We start from the raw sequence: 18,311 nt of genomic DNA, 5'->3' as shown, positions 1-18,311 counted from the left end.
TTAGATTTAAATAGAGGACCAGAGATTGTATGGTGAGGCAGTTCCCATCAGTGTATAGTCCTGTCCATCACTAACCTGTCATTGTCTCAGCTCCTGCCAGGCAGGTTACAAAGCACTGGAAGGCAGCAGTTGACTGTGGCATGTTAGGTGACATCACTGGGACCACATAAAATTTAGCTGGCAACTACAGAACTATAGAAAAACTATACAACCAAGTATTCACTCGTGATAGGAGCCCATGTTTCTCTTTAACACTATGCAACATTCAGAAAGTGACTTTGGTCATTTTACATGGTATCTATCACATGTAGAAACCCTTCTGAAAAGAGGAAATTATCTCTATCATTTGTGTCCTGTTAATGTGCCTAATTTTCCATGTTACTATGAATATTCAGATGCCCCTGGCAAATGTTTCCTTTTCATTTATCTTTCCTACTTAAATGGGAATTTAACGCTTTCTTTGAATATTTAAAAATCCACACGCTCCATTTATTTCCTAAGTGTTTTACTTCTTTTTAAAATTTACATTTGTTTCATTTATTAACTGATTGATTTATTGGGTTTATTTTTGTGTGTGGGCCCATGTATGCCATGGCGTTAAGTGTGGAGATCAGAAGACACCTTGTGGGAGGCAGTGCTCTCTCTCCACTCTGTGGATTAGGGATTACAACTCAGGTGGCCATGCTTGATGACAACTGCTGAGTCTTCTCACTGGCTCATTCTAACCATTCTAAAATAGTTATCTGGTCATATACGTAATAGTAATTTTATATATACAAATAAGCTTAATTAAATAATAATGAGTAAAACCCTCAAAAAAAGAGAACATTCAATAGGTTGATATAAGATATTCCTCATGGGAAGAAATAAAAGGGCTAACAATCAGCAAGCATATTCAGTTGTGGTGGGTGACTATGGTCTCACTAATGTTCTACAGGTCGCACCTGGGTTAGGATGACGATGTTTGCTTTGTTGATTTTGTAATGCTGTAAGAGGAATTTACATACAGTGGGATCAGGAAAGTGCAGCAGTACATTTTATTGGATCACCAGCCTGAAAATAACAACACTGAGACTTTTTATTAATTATGAAAGGCCAGCATATAGCTTAGGCTTGTCCCAATAGCTCTTGTAACTTAAATTAACCCATTTATTTTAATCTATGTTCCATTGCATGACTTGTTACCTCGTCTTTCTTACTGCTCATGCTCCTTCCTCTGCGTCTGGCTGACAGCTCCTTCTTCTTTACCTTTCTTCCCAGTGTCCTCTCTGCCCCACAAATCCTACCTAACTATTGGCCATTTAAACCAATATGAACGACAAATCTTCACAGTGTACAAAAATATTATTCCACAACATTTTTCCTTTTGTTATTTTATTTATTTATCATTCTATTTATTATTTTATTATATTTTATTCTAAATAAAAAGGAAAGGTTTTAATTCTAAAATAATAAAACTGTAAACAATAAGAACAATTATCTGGTAAGAGTTACACTTAGAATTTCCAGTCTATTTGTACTTGGCATACTTGGAGAAAATACACCATTATTTGCTGTATCTTGATGAGTCCAAAGCTCTGTACCTAATTTGTTTTCTATCATAACTAAGGAAAAGAGAAACCATAATTACCTTGTCTTTAACTCATCAAAAACCCCAGAAGGATATAATATTACCTTAGCAAACAGGAAGTGCAATGCAGACCACTTACAAAATGATAGAGACAGCTAGCTGCCTAGACAGTGACCGCAGGTTCCTCTCTAACATTGGGGCATATACATTTTTGGCATACAGGTCTAAACTATCTGATAGACTTTTGTGAAGCAATAATAATTTACCCTATTATCTTATATTTATGTATCTCCCTGTTTTTCTTCAGAAAGAGATCCTTTTATCAAACTCCTTTGTTTAGCTTTTTTCCTGACTATGAAAAATAACAGCTTGTAACCAGCCCTTCTAAATGATGACAGACATCTTTAAACCATCAAATGGTCAAAAGCCATCCACCTCAAAACATGTTGGCATCATGTTTTCCAAACTGCTTCCTCTTGTCTGGGGGAACTGGCGTCTTCAGCAGATCCTGTGAAAATTGGGATATTTGTCAAGTTCTGAGAGAGTTAGCTGTGTTATTTGTTGTCCAGTCTCTGTGCAATGGGAAAGCACAAGGTTCATTTGAAGTCCTGGCTGGAGTGGTCTGTGATATTCACATCTCAGCCAGTAGCCTTGAAGCTGTTTTGGATACAGAACTCTGAGGAAACTGCAACAGAGGCACTCTGAGAGGCTGGATCACCTAGACCACCTGTTTTCACTGATGTATGGTCACCTTGCTCTGAAAAGCACATACATTGTCAATGGTAACATATATATATGTGTGTGTGTGTGTGTGTATGTGTGTGTGTGTGTATGTATATATATATATTTATATATATATCTGCATTAATACAAGTATGGGATGTGCAATGTGCACAAGTCAGTTAAAGACAATTTTTTTGTTTTATGTTTGAACAGGTAAAATATGTCACCTGTGTTGTAGGTTTTTTATGTATATAGCCAGGATTTTCAGATCTGATCTTCTTTAACCTTGAATGAATTCACAGACTTTCATTTTCTTTTTTTTTATTAATTTTATTGAGCTAAACATTTTTCTCTGCTCCCCTCCCTGTCTCTCCCCTCCCCTTCAACCCTCTCCCAAGGTCCCCATGCTCCCAATTTACTCAGGAGATCTTGTCTTTTACTATTTCCCATGTAGATTAGATCAGTATATGTCTCTCTTAGTGTCCTCATTATTGTCTAAGTTCTCTGGGATTGTGGTTTGTAGGCTGGTTTTTTTTTTTTTTTTTTTGCTTTATTTTTAAAACCCACTTATGAACAGCCTTTCATTTCTGTGGAAACAAAAGTATAACTGCTTCTCTAATACAACATATTTTTTTATTTTCATTCTGAAGTTAAGACATTTTAAGCATATATAGGTTGCCTTAATTTAGTAGTTCCCATAATTCAATGTCTCTCAGCAGCTACTGTTTGCTCATCAGCAATCAAAAAATTCAAAGACAACACAATAACATACAGGATACAAACTCCCTGTGTATTTCCATCTGTATATGGCTTATTATTTTAATTACTCCATTACTAATTATTTTTAAACTATTATCTATCTATCTATCTATCTATCTATCTATCTATCTATCATCTATCTATCTATCTGTCTATCTATCTATCTATCTATCTATCATCTATCTATCTATCATCTATCTATTTTTGACTGTCTATGCTTTTTTTCCTTTTTTAAAAAACCTATGCATGTTATTAAACATATTGTATCTTGTTTAGAGTATTTTTTCATCTGAACCTACTTTATTGTGTATTATATCCTTTTCTGTCAGCATGAATAAAATTTTAAACGCACCGCATGACTTAGTTCACGGCCCTCTGGTGGCTCATGCACGTAGGCAACTGTCGGGAGATGTGTCTCTGTACTACAACCAAATGAGAGACATGGAACTAAGAAGCCATGTTTGGCTCTTTGTTTGGGTGTCTAGAATGCTTTTTAAGCTCTCTCAGGTTTTATGTGAATCTATACGGCTCCAAACTGTATGTCATTTGCAGCAGAACTTCTTTATGGTGACCACCAGCCTGCAAATAACAATACTGAGACTTTTTATTAATTATAAAATCTCAGCCTATAGCTTAGATTTGTCCCACTAACTCTTATAACTTAAATGAACCTATTTATTTTAATCTATGCTCTGTTAAATGGCTTGTTACCTCATCTCACCTTAGTGCTCCTGCTGCTTCTTCGGCATCTGGCTGGTGACTCCTGTGTCTCCACCCTTCTCATCAGCCTCTCCTCCTAAAAATCCCAGGAAGGACATTTGCCTAAGTCCTATTTAGCTTTCTATTAAACCAATCTAAGTGACAAATCTTTACAGTGTACAAAAGATTATTCCACAACAAGAAAGCACGCTTGATTCAATACTGTGGCTGTTTTCTGGGCCCTGACTGGTTGGGTTCAGACACATGATGGACAGCAGTACTGAGTGACAGCTTCTATCAGTCATGAGATCCATATGTAGAGAGTTATTGTCTGCAGTGTAGCAGTGCTAAACTCTTATGTCTAGTAAATTCCATGTAAAAACTGTATTTCTCACCTTTGATAATTTTAGATTTGATGAGCTTCTCAGGACATGACTCTCATCAGAAGCTGAGGAGCATTTGTGAATGACTATGGTTGGGATAAGGGTATTTGATGGGGGTGTGTGTGTGATGAAATCGCCCTTACTTTAATGTGTGGAATGGAATACAGGACTTTATTTATGTTAGAAAGCACTGTGTGGTTGAGCCATACTCTTAGTACTTTTCTTTTCTTAATTCCATGTCAAATTCTAATCTGGAGGGTTGGAGATATGACTCAGTTGATAGAGTACTTGCCTAGCATGCACAAGGCCCTGTGTTCAACCCCCAGTACTACATACAACCAGGCTTGGTGGCTTATACCTGTAATCCTAATACTCAGGAGGTAGAGAAAAGAATACTAGGAGGTCAAGATTATGCTTGAAATTTAGGAAGTTTAAGACTAGCCTGAAATGCACGAGAACCTGTCTCAAATATTAAAAAAAAGCTAATCTGTGAATGAGATTCACACCCATTCATCATGTCTAGTTCATTCAATAGACACAGCATGTGGGAATGATATTTGTCTAAGTACTATTTATAATCTCAAAGTATCATCCAAGTGATGTACTACTCTGATTTAGGTTGGAAACAAATTAATTTAGCAAATCATTACAAAAGTTTATTGCTGTTAAATAATCCACAATAAAAAAAATCTATTTGTGGTTTTCTCAGAAAAACATTTGTTTGAACAAAGGGAATGGAAAGTACTTTTTATCGGGGATGTAGAGCACGAACTAATCTATGGCAGATTCCCCTATTAGCACAATTAGGCCACATTCCACGAAAACAACAAGACCTCAAAGCTGTATGAAGGGAAGGCAAGGTATGTTGGCTACTTTCTACCATTTTAGTTCAGGATAGATAGGTGTGATGTGTTACTTAGTTCTCTTATTGTTTTGACAAAATACTCAACCAAAACAACTTAAGAAAGAAGGGTTAATTTGGACTCACAGTTTCAGGCTATGGTCCATCATGGCAGAGAAGTCATATATGTCAGCAAGAGCATGAGAGGATTGGTCACATTGTATGCAAGTCATGAGGCAAAGAGAATTGAATGTGGGTGCTCAGATCACTATTGTTTTTATTCGGTCTATGACCAAAGTCCATGGGTTAGTTCTGGCCACACGCGGATTGTCTTCAGTTTTATTTAAATCCCTCTGTGCTTCAGAGAAATGCCCAGCTGTGTGTCCTCAGGTGATTCAGATTCAGTCAAGTTGACAATTAGTATTCACCACCATACACACAAATCTTCCACCATGAAATTGCTTTATAGTCAAGACTGCTGACTTTACATCCTTAAAAGAGGCTCTCCCTTAAGCCGACAGATTTTCTTGATATCTTGAACCTAATCTCTCATTGAATTTTGTCTCATATGATACGCAAGAACAAACCATTCTCTTGTGAATCAGAGCTTCAAAATTACTGGTGGTTGTGATAGGCAATACTGACTATCAACATGACAAAACATAGAACCTCCATGAGACAAGTCTGTAGAAACACACGTGAAGGCTAATCTGTAAATTAGCCTTTGTGTATAACTGTAAGGGATTTTTCTTATTAGACTGAAACAGAAACTTCCAGAGGCAGCCCAGATAGAAAGAAGTCCAAGGAAATGCTTACACTTGTTTCCTGCTTCCTTTGCATCTTGCTGGTAGATTCCTTTACTTGCTGCTGCTGCTGCTGCTGTTGCCGCTGCTGCCTCTGCTACCACTGTCATTGGCCAATAACAGAAACCAGAGAGCTCAGCATTCTAGTATAGACTAAAGACCAGTGGCTCTTTAGGAATCCTCCAGGCCTCTAGATTAGGACTGATAAGGCACCTAGCCTTAGGGACTGAGCAGATAACATATTTTTTAATATCTTCAATGTGGATACAGCCATTGTTGGACTACCCAGATAATATTCTGTAAAGCAACCTAATGAATTTCATTTTAACATCTATTCATTCTCTTGGCTCTGTTCCTCCTGCTTATCCTGGTAATACAGTAGTTCTTTGCTCTTCAGCCTTATACCTGGCACCCACTCTATTTTACTGCATAGCACTTGACCACTGGTCTGACCTCCCTTCAAAGCACAAAGTGATTTCTTATCTCTGAATCTTCCTTTACAGTCCTTGCTGAGTGGGAAGTTCCTGGTGGAATCTGTGATGAGTGTCATTGCCACCTGTGTGATACTGTGTCAGCCCTGTGGCCTTAGACTGTGATTGCTGATATAGCCAAGAAAGCTAGCTGAACTAAAAGACGAGTTTTGGAAAAGAACAGAGCCCTGGACAGAGCATCACCAGAAAAATATGGATTTGGATTGGTTCTCTAGAGCACATCTTACCGTGTGATTAAAGGCACAGAGATTCAAATAAGGAGTTGGGGTGTAGCCTACTTGATTCTGTGCTTGCCTGGGATACATGAAGTCTTGAGTTTGATCCACAGAAGCACACAAAACTTGGTGTGTAAACTCTACATTTCAGAGGTTGAGACAGGTCATCTTTCACCATACTGGGAAATCAAATTCACCCTGTGCTATAGGAGACCCTGTCTCAAAATAAAACATGGAAAAATGACAAAAAAAGCAAGTAAGGTAAGAGGAATCCCTGCTTATAGGGTATTGAGACAGACTGAGTGACAAATATCTGCCAATAAGATCATGTACTGTCAGCACTTACTGTTTGCAGACATTGTGGAAACTTGGAGGTAGGGTCTTCTTGGAGAAGGTACTTTACGAGAGAGAGTTTAAGAATTTAAAATAAATGAATAATATAAGTAAGTAAACTAAGTCTAAAAGAAAAATCCTATGACATTTATTATCTCTTCTGAGGTAATAAACAGAAATAAACACCTATTCTATATCTCACCAACATCATGGCTTTCTACTCATCACACCTAAGGAGAGGCAATCGGATTATCAGACCTGTTCCAGATAAGAAAGAAAAGAGCAATAAGAAAAGTTAAGGATATGACTGATAGCATCTGGAATGTGGAAGAAGAGGGAGAAATCTATAGTCTGGCTGAAGAGTTTGCTGTAAAATATTATAGCAAATTAAAATCCCATGCTTCTTTCTAGAATTCATCAGAGCTTTTAATTTATCTGGGTACATTGTAATTCCTAAAAGAGTTTGTTTTATAGGTTTTAAAAATTATATTTACTTATTTAGTACTTCGTGTGTGTTATTTATTATCGTTATCGGGTGTGTGTGCCCATGCACACACATGTGCATGTTACAATGCACACAAAGAACTTATAAGAGATATTTTTGGGAAATGATTCTCTCCTTCTCTCATATGAACTCTGGGCATCAAACTCAGGTTGTCAGATGCAGCAGCAAGTACCTTTACACACTGAGCCATCTCTCTAGTTCAAGATAAAGAATTTTATAAATAATATTGCTCAAACACATGTGACTGTGGGGACCTTGTTATATAACACAGATTTAAAGTGCTGTTTTTACAAATACTTTACTCTCTACACCCATCACATTCTATTAACAAGTGGCTAGAATAAAATGTATATTGGATTGTTACAATAAAATAATAGAAGATAATGTAAGATAATTGATTTATAATAAAAGTAGATGATATCACCACCAGGGTAACCCTTTGGAAGGATTCCACACAATCTATTATATCAGAATAGATTTTATGAATATTTAAAGTCAAGCCACTGTTATTATTATTAAGATTTATTTATTTTATGCATATGGGTGTTTTGCCTGCCCTTATGTTGGTGCACCATACGTGCAGTGCCTATGGAGTCCAGAAGTGGGCATCAGATCCCCTGGAACTGGAGTTACCAAAGGTTATGAGTTACCACGTGGTTCTGGGACTCAAATCCTGCTCCTCAGCAAGAGCAGCCAGTGCTCTTAACTGCTGAACCATTCCTCCAGATCCCAACAAACTACCATTAAAACCAGTGAAACAGCATTTTTCTTCATGAAGGTATGGATGCATTATTTAATTTGTTTATACTAGTTGATAAACTCTAGATACAAAATGACATAGCCCCTGGCAGGAAGAACTTGAAGTGTGATTGATGCCCTAATGGCACACTTGAGGCATTTTTAAACTTGTAAACCATTTAGTTTATAGTTCTGATTCATTTAAAGCAGGTCTATTTGACATAATCCTGAAGAAGAATTGATGTTGTTCATTGCAAAGTGAATTAGAGGGAGGGAACTCACAGTAAACAAACATTGTAATGGAGATTCCTCTTTAGTCCGATTTTATTGTATTCCTAAATTGTCATAAAAGTTGGTGTTCAAGGAAGTATTTTTATTCATGTTTATTTAATATTACTATTTTCAGATTTAAAAATTTCTTGACATATTTTTTAAAAGTGGTAATGTTGGAATTTGAAAAAGTGAGATGGGGCTGGGGCTGGTAGGATGACTCAGCAGATACAAGGGCTTGCTGTATGAGTCTGATAATGTGAGTTCTATACAGATCCTGTGGTGGAAGGAGAGAACTGAATCCTACTACTGTTCCTCTGACCTACACACACACTACACAAATGCACATCACATACACACACACACACACACACACACACGCACAGAGAGAGAGAGAGAGAGAGAGAGAGAGAGAGAGAATCAACATCCTTAGGTGAACAATGAGAAGTAACATCGTGGTGTATAGCAAAAAAGTCCTCTGTCCCACTCTGCTCTGACCAAACAAAACAAAACAAAACAAAAAAAAAAAAAAAAAAAACAACTTCAACAGAAACTGGCCAGTGGTAGCCCATATCTTTAATCCTAGTACTCAGGAGGGAGAGAGGCAGGTGGTGAATCTCTGTGAGTTCGAGGCCAATCTGGTTTACAAAGGGAGTTCAAGGATAGCCAAGGCTGCATAAAGAAATCCTATCTCAAAAACAAAACAAAAAGAAAAGAAATACCATTTCTGTTGAAACTTTAACCTCATTTTTGTCAGAGAATTCTTCATGGGCTAGAGAGATGGTTCAATGGTCAAGAGCATTTGCTACTCTTGTAGAGGACCTGAATTTAGATGCATATAGAACATCTAACATCCATCCTAGGAGATCCAATGTCCTCTTTTGATGTATATGAGCACTGTATGCATGTGCGCATAAGCACACACATGAGTAAAAATGAATACATGACATAGATATTTTTAATTTCTTTACAACTTTACAATATGTTTAAAAACCTAAAACACAAAACTTGACTCAACTGTAGATGAACACTACAAAATTTTAAAAATTTAATATTGAGATAAACAAAATAAATTATTGAATGTTTGTGAACTAGAGCACTGTATCAAAACATGGTACTATGTTGTTATTTAAATAGTTACGAAGAATGCATATACTGGTGTACATGCAAGTAAATGTTCAGAAAGACTCATAAATAATGAAACAGAGAGCGGTTTATATAAACTCATATGCATAATCTACACCAGCAGTGCCAAAAATAATAACAATTAACTGAAATAATTTAAATAATGCATGCTACTTTTACTTTTCATTCTTTTATAATTTAATCTTCGGTTGTTGATTTAAGATAAAAATAATAGACAAAGATACTAATCCTTTTAAAAATTCATAAAACTAACTTCATATTTGATGGCCTCTACAAATGAAGTTTTTATTTAAATACAAGCAGTAATTAGAGATATTTTTGTGCAATGTTATTACCAGAACTATGCTATCCAAAAGCTGATTGTGGCATTGCTCCTCTCTACACTTGTATCATTCGATACCTGAATTGTTTCTTTTGTCTGTCATTCCATGAAATACATGATTTTTAAAAGGTTCAATGTCAGTACAGTGAAGTCAACTGTAGAGAGCTTAAAAATTATTTATTTTATTTACTCATTTTTACTTATGTGTGTCCATATGTCACATTCCTGTACACTTACATAGGCCACAAGAGGACATTGGATCTTCTGGAGCTGGAGTTACAGGTGGATGTTAACTGCTTCATGCTAGGATTCAAGTCGTCTCCAAGATTAGCAGGTGCTCTTGATCATAGGGCCATCTCTTTAGCCCCTGTAGAACTGTCTGAAAAAGATAAGGTTGAGGTCTCAATGGAACTGTTAGGATTTTTATCTTATCACTTATTCTTGATGGCCGCCTAAGGATGTTGATCTCTCTCTCTCTCTCTCTCTCTCTCTCTCTCTCTCTCTCTCTCTCTCTCTCTCTGTGTGTGTGTGTGTGTACTCTGGTTATTAGGCTTGGTGGCAAGTACCTTTATCCACTGAGCCTTCTCACCAGTCCTGCACTCATATTTTTGAGACAAACAACCTGAATATTAGACCATTACCTTTCCTTCTCTTGCAGATATGTCTTCCAAATGCAATTTTAAAGCATTGATTGTAATTCTTTATGGGTTTTACCTTCTGTGATCATTAAACATTTCTCTGAATGCTTTGAGGATTCATGAAGTTCAGCGATCATTTTTCATGACAGCTCTGTTTGTCTATGAAGATCTCTCTCCTGATTTTTATTTTCTCTCACCCATTTGACTTCTGCCCATCTGCTTTGGCATCCCTCAGGCATCTTTAAAATAGCACATTCTTGACTAAACTCATCTTTTCCCACTCTAGCTGGTCTGATCCTCTTCTAAGTGGCCATTATCATGATGAATGGGTACCATTGTCATGTAGTTTTTTTAAAGTTAGAAACTTAGAGAGATAATTCCAACTCTAATAGCTGTGTGTAATCTCTTGGCACAAAAAAATCAATTACATATCATTTAAATACCCAGAAGCCCATCCTTTACCTTCTGTCCCCATTACCATCACCAAAATGTTGTTTCCTAAATTTAAATTCATGTAGCTAAATTTCTACATTGTGTAATTAGAAGGATACTTGAAAAAAAATGTAGTTGTGTCTTTTCTCCAAGCATAAGCAAAACTGATTTTTTTGTTGTGTCTTATGAGTGTAAACTTGTTAGCATGTTGGCATTCAAAAATCTGCTTTAATACAGGCTCCCATCAGAAGCCCCTTCCCACCTTCTTAGTCCCACTGATGTCTTTGGCAGGCATAGGTCTCACTGAGCCTTGTTCTTTCTTTGCCTACCATCCTTTGATAAGTTCTCTGCATCTCTGCATCTTTCTCATCTTTAGTGTGTTCTGCCACTCAATTCAGATGCTCTTCCTTCTAGGAAGTTTTTTTTTTTTTTAACTTTGCAACATGTCATGGTTTTAAGATCACTTGGAAAGAGAGTCTTGATGATCGATGGCCTACAGTGAGTTGCTCTGTGGTCGTTTCTGTGGATAGCACCATTTCCTGGGTCCAGGTTTTAAAATGTAAGAATGAAAAGAAAAAAACTGCAAACAAGCAAGCCTGCAGGGAGTATGCATACATTTCTTTCTGCTCTTATCTGTGGATGTGACGTGCCCAGCTGTTTGAAGCTCCTGATTTCTTCACTTCCCTCTGATAGGGTGAAATTTGAATTTGAGAGTTAAAACAAACCTGTTCCATAATTAATTGTTTTTTTCAAGGTAATTTCTCACAGCAGCAGAAATTAAATTTAGACACACCTAACCTGGATTGGGCATTATAGTGTTTGCTTGTATTCTATTGATTTCTCAAGGTTATAGAAAAAAAGAACTTAATCATCTAATGAGGATTTCTTATTTAATGTATCTAGTTCTATTGTATTGAGTATTTTTGGTCATAAATTGCATTTTTTCTTTGCTTTCTTATAGTACTAGTAATATTTTGAACACCCAATGTAAGGTACAAAACATATTTATTCCTCCCAGAAACCTCATCTGAATGTTAATTCTCTTCTACGGTTTCATTTTGCCTATGCTACATTTTACCCTCAGGTTTTGTTTTTGAAGTTTCTAAGGACAGAACATAAATATTATGGATGATATCTTGGGCAGACCATACTACTTTCATGATGTATAATTTACTAGATTAAAAGCATGAGGCTCTTAGTGTTCAACTATTTGCTTGGTGTGTATGTATGTGTGTATTTGTGTGTGTATAAACATACATAAATATTTGTTTTATGATTAATTTTTAATTATTGAATAAGTATCCATTTATGATTCAGAATATTTCATAATCTCTTTCTTGATGGTTGATGAAATATTTTTTTATTTCTTAATTCTTCTTTACAACAATTCATGAGAGTAGAAAGAGGTACATCTTCCTCATTGTTTCCTTAATTGGCACAGGCATATTTTCTTTTTCATTTTTTAAAATTTATTTTATTTACCAACTACTGTTTCCCCTCCCTCCTCTCCTCCTGCTCCTTCCACCATTTTTCCCCTATACCCTCATCCACTCCTCCTCTGTCTCTACTCAGATGAGGTAAGGCCTCCCATGGCAGTTAACAAAGCATGGCACATCAAGCTGAGGCAGGATCAAGTCATCCCCACTGCATCAAGGCTAAACAAGGCACCCCACCATAGGGAGTAGGTTCCAAAGAGCCAGTTCATGCATCAGGAACAGGTCCTGGCCGCACTGGTAGGGGCCTAACAGCAGACCAAGCCACGCGATTGTCACCCGAAAGCAGAGGATCTAGGTTGGTCTCATGCCAGCTCCCTAGCTGTCAGTCCAGGGCCCGTGAGCTCCCACAAGTCCAGGTCAGCTGACCCTGCGGGTTTCCCCATCACGGTCTTGACCTCCACCCCTTGCTCATAAAAGCCTTTCACTCTCTCTTCATCTGGACTCCTGGAGCTCAGCCCAGTGCTTGGCTGTCACCAAAATGTTTACTGGGAGGGACAGTTCAGACACCCTAGCCATATTGCAGGGAATCTTGTCTGGGGTCATCCTTGAGGTTCCTGGGAGCCTCCCTGGCACCAGGTTTCTCACTAACCTCACAATACCCTCTCTATCAAGATATTTCCCCATTCATTCTTCCCCTCAGTCCTGCCCACAACTCAACCATCTTGGTCCCTCATGATCCCATTCTCCCTCCCATCTACTCCATTTTCTGCCCCAGTTTACCAGGACAGTTTACCCATCTATTTCTTCTTCCCAGGGAGATCCCTGCATCCCTCGTAGGCTTGTTACCTAGCTTCTCTGGGACTGTGGATTGTAACCTTGTTATCCTTTGCTTTATGTTTAAAATGAGAACATACCATGTTTGTCTTTCTGGATCTGGGTTACCTGACCCAGGATGATATTTTCTAGATCCATCCATTCGCCTGCAAATTTTATGATGTCATTGTTTTTGTTTATTTGTTTGTTTAGCTGAGTGAGTAATACTCCATTGTGTAGATATAGCACATTTTCTTTATCCATTCTTCGGTTTAGGGCCATCTAGGCTGTTTCCAAGTTCTGGATATTACAAATAATGCGGCTATAAGCATAGTTGAGCAAGTGTCTTGTGGTATGGTTGGGCATCCTTTGGCTATATGCCCAAGAGTGACATCGCTGGGTCTTGAGGTAGATTGATTCCCAGTTTTCTGAGAAACAACCATACTGATTTCCAAAGTGACTGTACAAGTTTGCACTCCCACCAGCAGTGGAGGAGTGTTCCGCTTACTTCACATCCTCTCCAACATAGGATGTCATTAGCGGTTTTTGATCTTTGCCATTTTGACTGGTGTAAGATGGTATCTCAGAGTCATTTTTATTTGCACTTCCCTGATAGCCAAGGATGTTGAGCATTTCATTAAGTGTATCTTGACCATTTGAGATTCTTCTCATGAGAATTCTTTGTTTAAATCTGTACTCCATTTTTTATTGGGATTGTTTGGTATTTTGATATCTAGTTTTTGAGTTCCTTATATATTTTGGATATCAGTCCTCTGCCAGATGTGGGATTGGTGGAGTTATTTTCCTATTCTGTAGGCTGCTGCTTTGTCTTGGTGACAGTGTCTTTTACTTTACAGAAGCTTTTCAGTTTTAGGAGGTCCCATTTATTAATTGTCGACCTCAGTGTCTGGGCTTCCCCTGTTAGAGTCGGGAAGTAGTCTGTGCCAATTCGTTCAAAGCTATTTCCCACTTTCTCTTTTATTAGCTTCAGGGTAACTGGACTTACGTTGAGGTATTTGATCCACTTGGACTTGCGTTTCGTTTTGTGGAGGACGTTAGCTATGAATCTATTTGCATTCTTCTGCCATCTAGTTATGTCAGCACCATTTGCTGAATAGGGTTTCTTTTTTCCGTTGTATACTTTTGGCTCTTTGTCAAAAATCAGGCTCATAGGTGTGTGGGTTTATGTCAGGGTCTTTGATTCAATTCCATTGATCCATATATCTGTTTTTATGGAAATACAAAACTTTTTTTTTATTACTATAGCTTTATAGTAGAGCTTGGAGTCAGGGACGGTGATACATCCAGAAGTTCTTCTATTGTACAGAATTATTTTAGCTATTTTTGTTTTTCCATATTGAGTAGTGTTCTTTTGAGGTTTGTGAAGAATTGTGTTGGGATTTTGATGGGGCTTGAACTGAATATGTAGATCACTATTTGTAAGATTTCCACTTTTACTATGTTAATCCTACCGATTCATGAGCATGGGAAATATTTCCACTTTCTTATCCCTCTTCCAAATTTCTTTATTCAAAGACTTAAAATTCTTGTCATATAGGTCCTTAACTTGTTTGGTTAGAGTTACCCTATTTTATATTATTTGTGGCTATTGTAAATGGTGTTGTTTCTCTGATTTCTTTCTCAGCCCATTTATCATTTGTATATAATTGGGCTACTTGTCTTTTTGAGCTAATCTTTTACCCAGTCACATTACTTAAGGAGTTTATCAGCTGTAGGAGTTCCTTGGCAGAATTTTTGGAGTCACTTATGTATATTATCATATCATCTGCAAATGGTGAAAGTTTTCCAATTTGTGTCTCCTTGATCTCTTTCGTTTCCTTATTGCTCTAGCTAGAACCTCAAGTACTATGTTGAATAGATATGGAGAGATTGGAAAGCCTTGTCTTGTTCCTGACTTTAGTGAAATTCCTTTGAATTTCTCTGTTTAATTTGATGATGGCTGTCAGCTTGCTGTATATTGCCTTTATTATGTTTAGGTATGTTTCATTGTATCCTTGTTTTCTCCAGAACCTTTATCATGAAGGGGTGTTAGATTTTGTCAAAGACTTTTTTTTACATCTAACGAGATGAACATGTGCTTTTTTTTTCTTTCAGTTTGTTTATATAGTGAATTACATTGGCAGAATTTTGCAGGTTGAACTATTCCTGTGTCTCTGGAATAAAGCCTGCTTGATCATGGTGGAGGATTTTTTTTTTTTTTATGTGTTCTTGGATTCAGTTTGCCAGTATTTTGTTGAGTAGTTTTGCATCAGTGTTCATGAGAGTCTGTAATTCTCTTTCTTAGTTGTGTCTTTGTTTGGTTTGAATGTCAGAGTAACTGTGGCCTCATAAAATAACTTGGCAATATTCATTATGTTTCTATTGTGCGTAACAATTCTGCACTGAAGCTATCTGGCCTGGGCTTTTTTTTTTCTTTTGGTTGGGAGACTTTTAAATGACTGTTTCTATTTCCTTAGGTATTATAGGTCTGTTCAAATTGTTTATCTGGTCTTGATTTAATTTTAGTATGTGGTACCTATCAAGAAAGTTGTCCATTCCTTTTAAATTTTCCAATTTTGTGAAGTATAGGTTTTGAAGTATGACTTAATGACTCTTTGTATTTCCTTGGAGTCTGTTGTTATGCCCCCCTTTTCATTTCTGATTTTGTTAATGTGGATATTCTACCTCTGGCTTTTAGTTAGTTTGGATAAGGGTTTGTCTATCTTGTTGATTTTCTAAAAAAAAAAAATAACAACTCTTTGTTTCATTGATTCTTTGTATTGTTCTCTTTGTTTCAATTTTATTGATTTCAGCCCCAAGTTTCAGTATTTCCTGACATTTACTCCTCCTGGTTGTGAGTTTGCTTCTTTTTGTTCTAGCACTTTCAATTGTGCTGTTAAATTGTTTGTGTGAGATTTCTCCAGATTCTTTATGAATATACTTAGTGCTATGAATTTCCTCTTAGCAATACTTTCATTGTGTCTCATAAATTTGGGTAAGTTGTGGATTGATTTTCATTGAATTCTAGGAAGTCTTTAATTTCTTTCTTTATTTCTTCCTTGACCCAGGGGTGAAGCAGTTTAGAGCTATTCAGTTTCTATGAATTTGTAGGCCTTCTGTAATATGTGTTTCTCTCATAGTGGTCTGATAAGATACAAGGGGTTATTTCAGTTTTTCTTATCTTTTGAGATTTGCTTGATGACTGAGTATGTAGTCAATTTTAGAGAGGTCCCATGAGGTGCTGAAAAGAAGGTATATTCTTTAGTGTTTGGATGTAATGGTCTGTAGATGTCTGTTTAAGTCCTTTTGAGTCGTAACATCTATTAGTTTCATGATTTGTTGGCTAAGTTTCTGTCTAGCAGATCTGTTCATTGGTGAGAGCGGGGTGCTGAAGGTGTCTAATATATATGTGTGGGGTATGATGTGAGGTTTAAGCTTTAGTAATGTTTCTTTTACAAATGCAAATGCCCTTGTATTTGGGGCATAAATGTTCATAATTGAGACTCCATCTTGATGGATTTTTCCATTTGATGCATATGAAATGTCCTTCTCCATCTCTTTTCATTAATTTTAGTTTGATTGATTTTAGTCTATTTTGTTAGGTATTAGGATAGCTACACTGACTTGTTTTTTAGGACCATTTCATTGGAAAATCTTTTCCCAATCCTTTACTCTGAGGTAATGTCTGTCTTTGAAGTTGAAGTATGTTTTTTATTTGCAGCAGCAAGATGAATCCTGTTTTCGTATTTATTCTGTTAGCCTGTGTCTTTTCATTGGTGAATTTAGCCCATTGGTATTAAAAGATCTTATTGACCAGTAATTGACAATTCCTATTATTTTTTTTTGTTGTTGCTTTGTTTTATTTTGGTGGTAGTGATGGCCGTGTGTGTGTTTCTCTTCTTTGGGTTTTGCTAGTGTAAGATTATCTTTTGTCTGTGGTTTTGTGGATGTAACTGAGTTCCTTGGGTTGGATTTTTCTTTTCTGAACTGCTGGATTTGTGGATAGGTATTGTTTAAATCTGGTTTTGTCATGAATTGTCTTGTTTTCTCTTTCTACATTGATTGAAAGTTTTGCTGGATATAGAAGCCTGAGCTGGTATCCACGATCCATTTGTGACTATCCAGGACCTTTTAGAGTCTCCATTCAGAAGTTGAGTATAATTCTGATAGGTCTGATTTTATATGTTACTAGGCCATTTTCCTTTGTAGCTCTTAACCTTCTTTACTTATTCTGCATATTTAGTGTTTAATTATTATGTGGCAAGGGGACTTTTTTTTTGGTTCAGTATATTTTGTATTCTATAAGCTTCTTTTACCTTTATAGGCATGTCCTTCTTTAGATGAGGAAAGTTTTCTTCTATGATTTTGTTGAATATGTTTTCTGTGCCTTTGAGCTGGGATTGCTCTTTTTCTTCTATCACTGTTATTCTTGGTTTGGTCTTTTCATGGTGTTCCAGATTTACTGGAGGTTTTGTGTTAGGAATATATTGTATTTAACATTTTCTTTAACTCATGAATCTCCTCTATCATATCTTCAATGCCTAAGATTCTCTTTTCCATCTCTTGTATCTGTTGGTGATAATTTTCAAGTCTTGAACCATTTCCTGTTTGATTTTTTTGGCTTTCTTTAAAGAATTTATTGATTCCTTCCAAATTTTTGTTTGTCTTTGCCTCGACTTCTTTAAGGGATTTTTTTTCACTTCCCCAATACAGCCTCTACCATATGAAGATTATTTATTTATTTATGAATAAAGGAATTTTTAAGATTATTGTCTTATGTTTAAGCTGCATTGTGTTTAGGTTTTGCTGTTGTAGGATCATTAGGTTCTGGTGATATGTATTGCTCTTTAGTTTTGAATATATTCTTACTCTGGTGTATTCTCATCTTTTCTTCCCACTAGAGTGGCTTGTGCCTATGCCTGTTCTTCCAACTGTTGTGGTTGGTACCTGTGCCTATTTGGTCTACTGTTTTTCCAACTGGTGTGGTTTGTGCCTGTGCCTATGTAGTCTGCTGGTGTTGTGGGGTAGGGCTTGCCATGGAGAAGGTTTTCAGGTGCTTGGGGTTGGGTAGCAGTCTTGAAAGGACAGAGTCCAGTGGGTGATGGTGGTTTCAGTGCAGCCAAGAGGCAGGTCTCTCATATACCTGCAGGCTGGTGGGGACTGCTCCAGAGCAGTGGAATTCCACCACAGGCGG

This window comes from Chionomys nivalis, chromosome 13 (genome assembly GCF_950005125.1).
Source record: "Chionomys nivalis chromosome 13, mChiNiv1.1, whole genome shotgun sequence".
Lineage (NCBI taxonomy): Eukaryota > Metazoa > Chordata > Mammalia > Rodentia > Cricetidae > Chionomys > Chionomys nivalis.
This window is presented reverse-complemented; position numbering follows the sequence as displayed.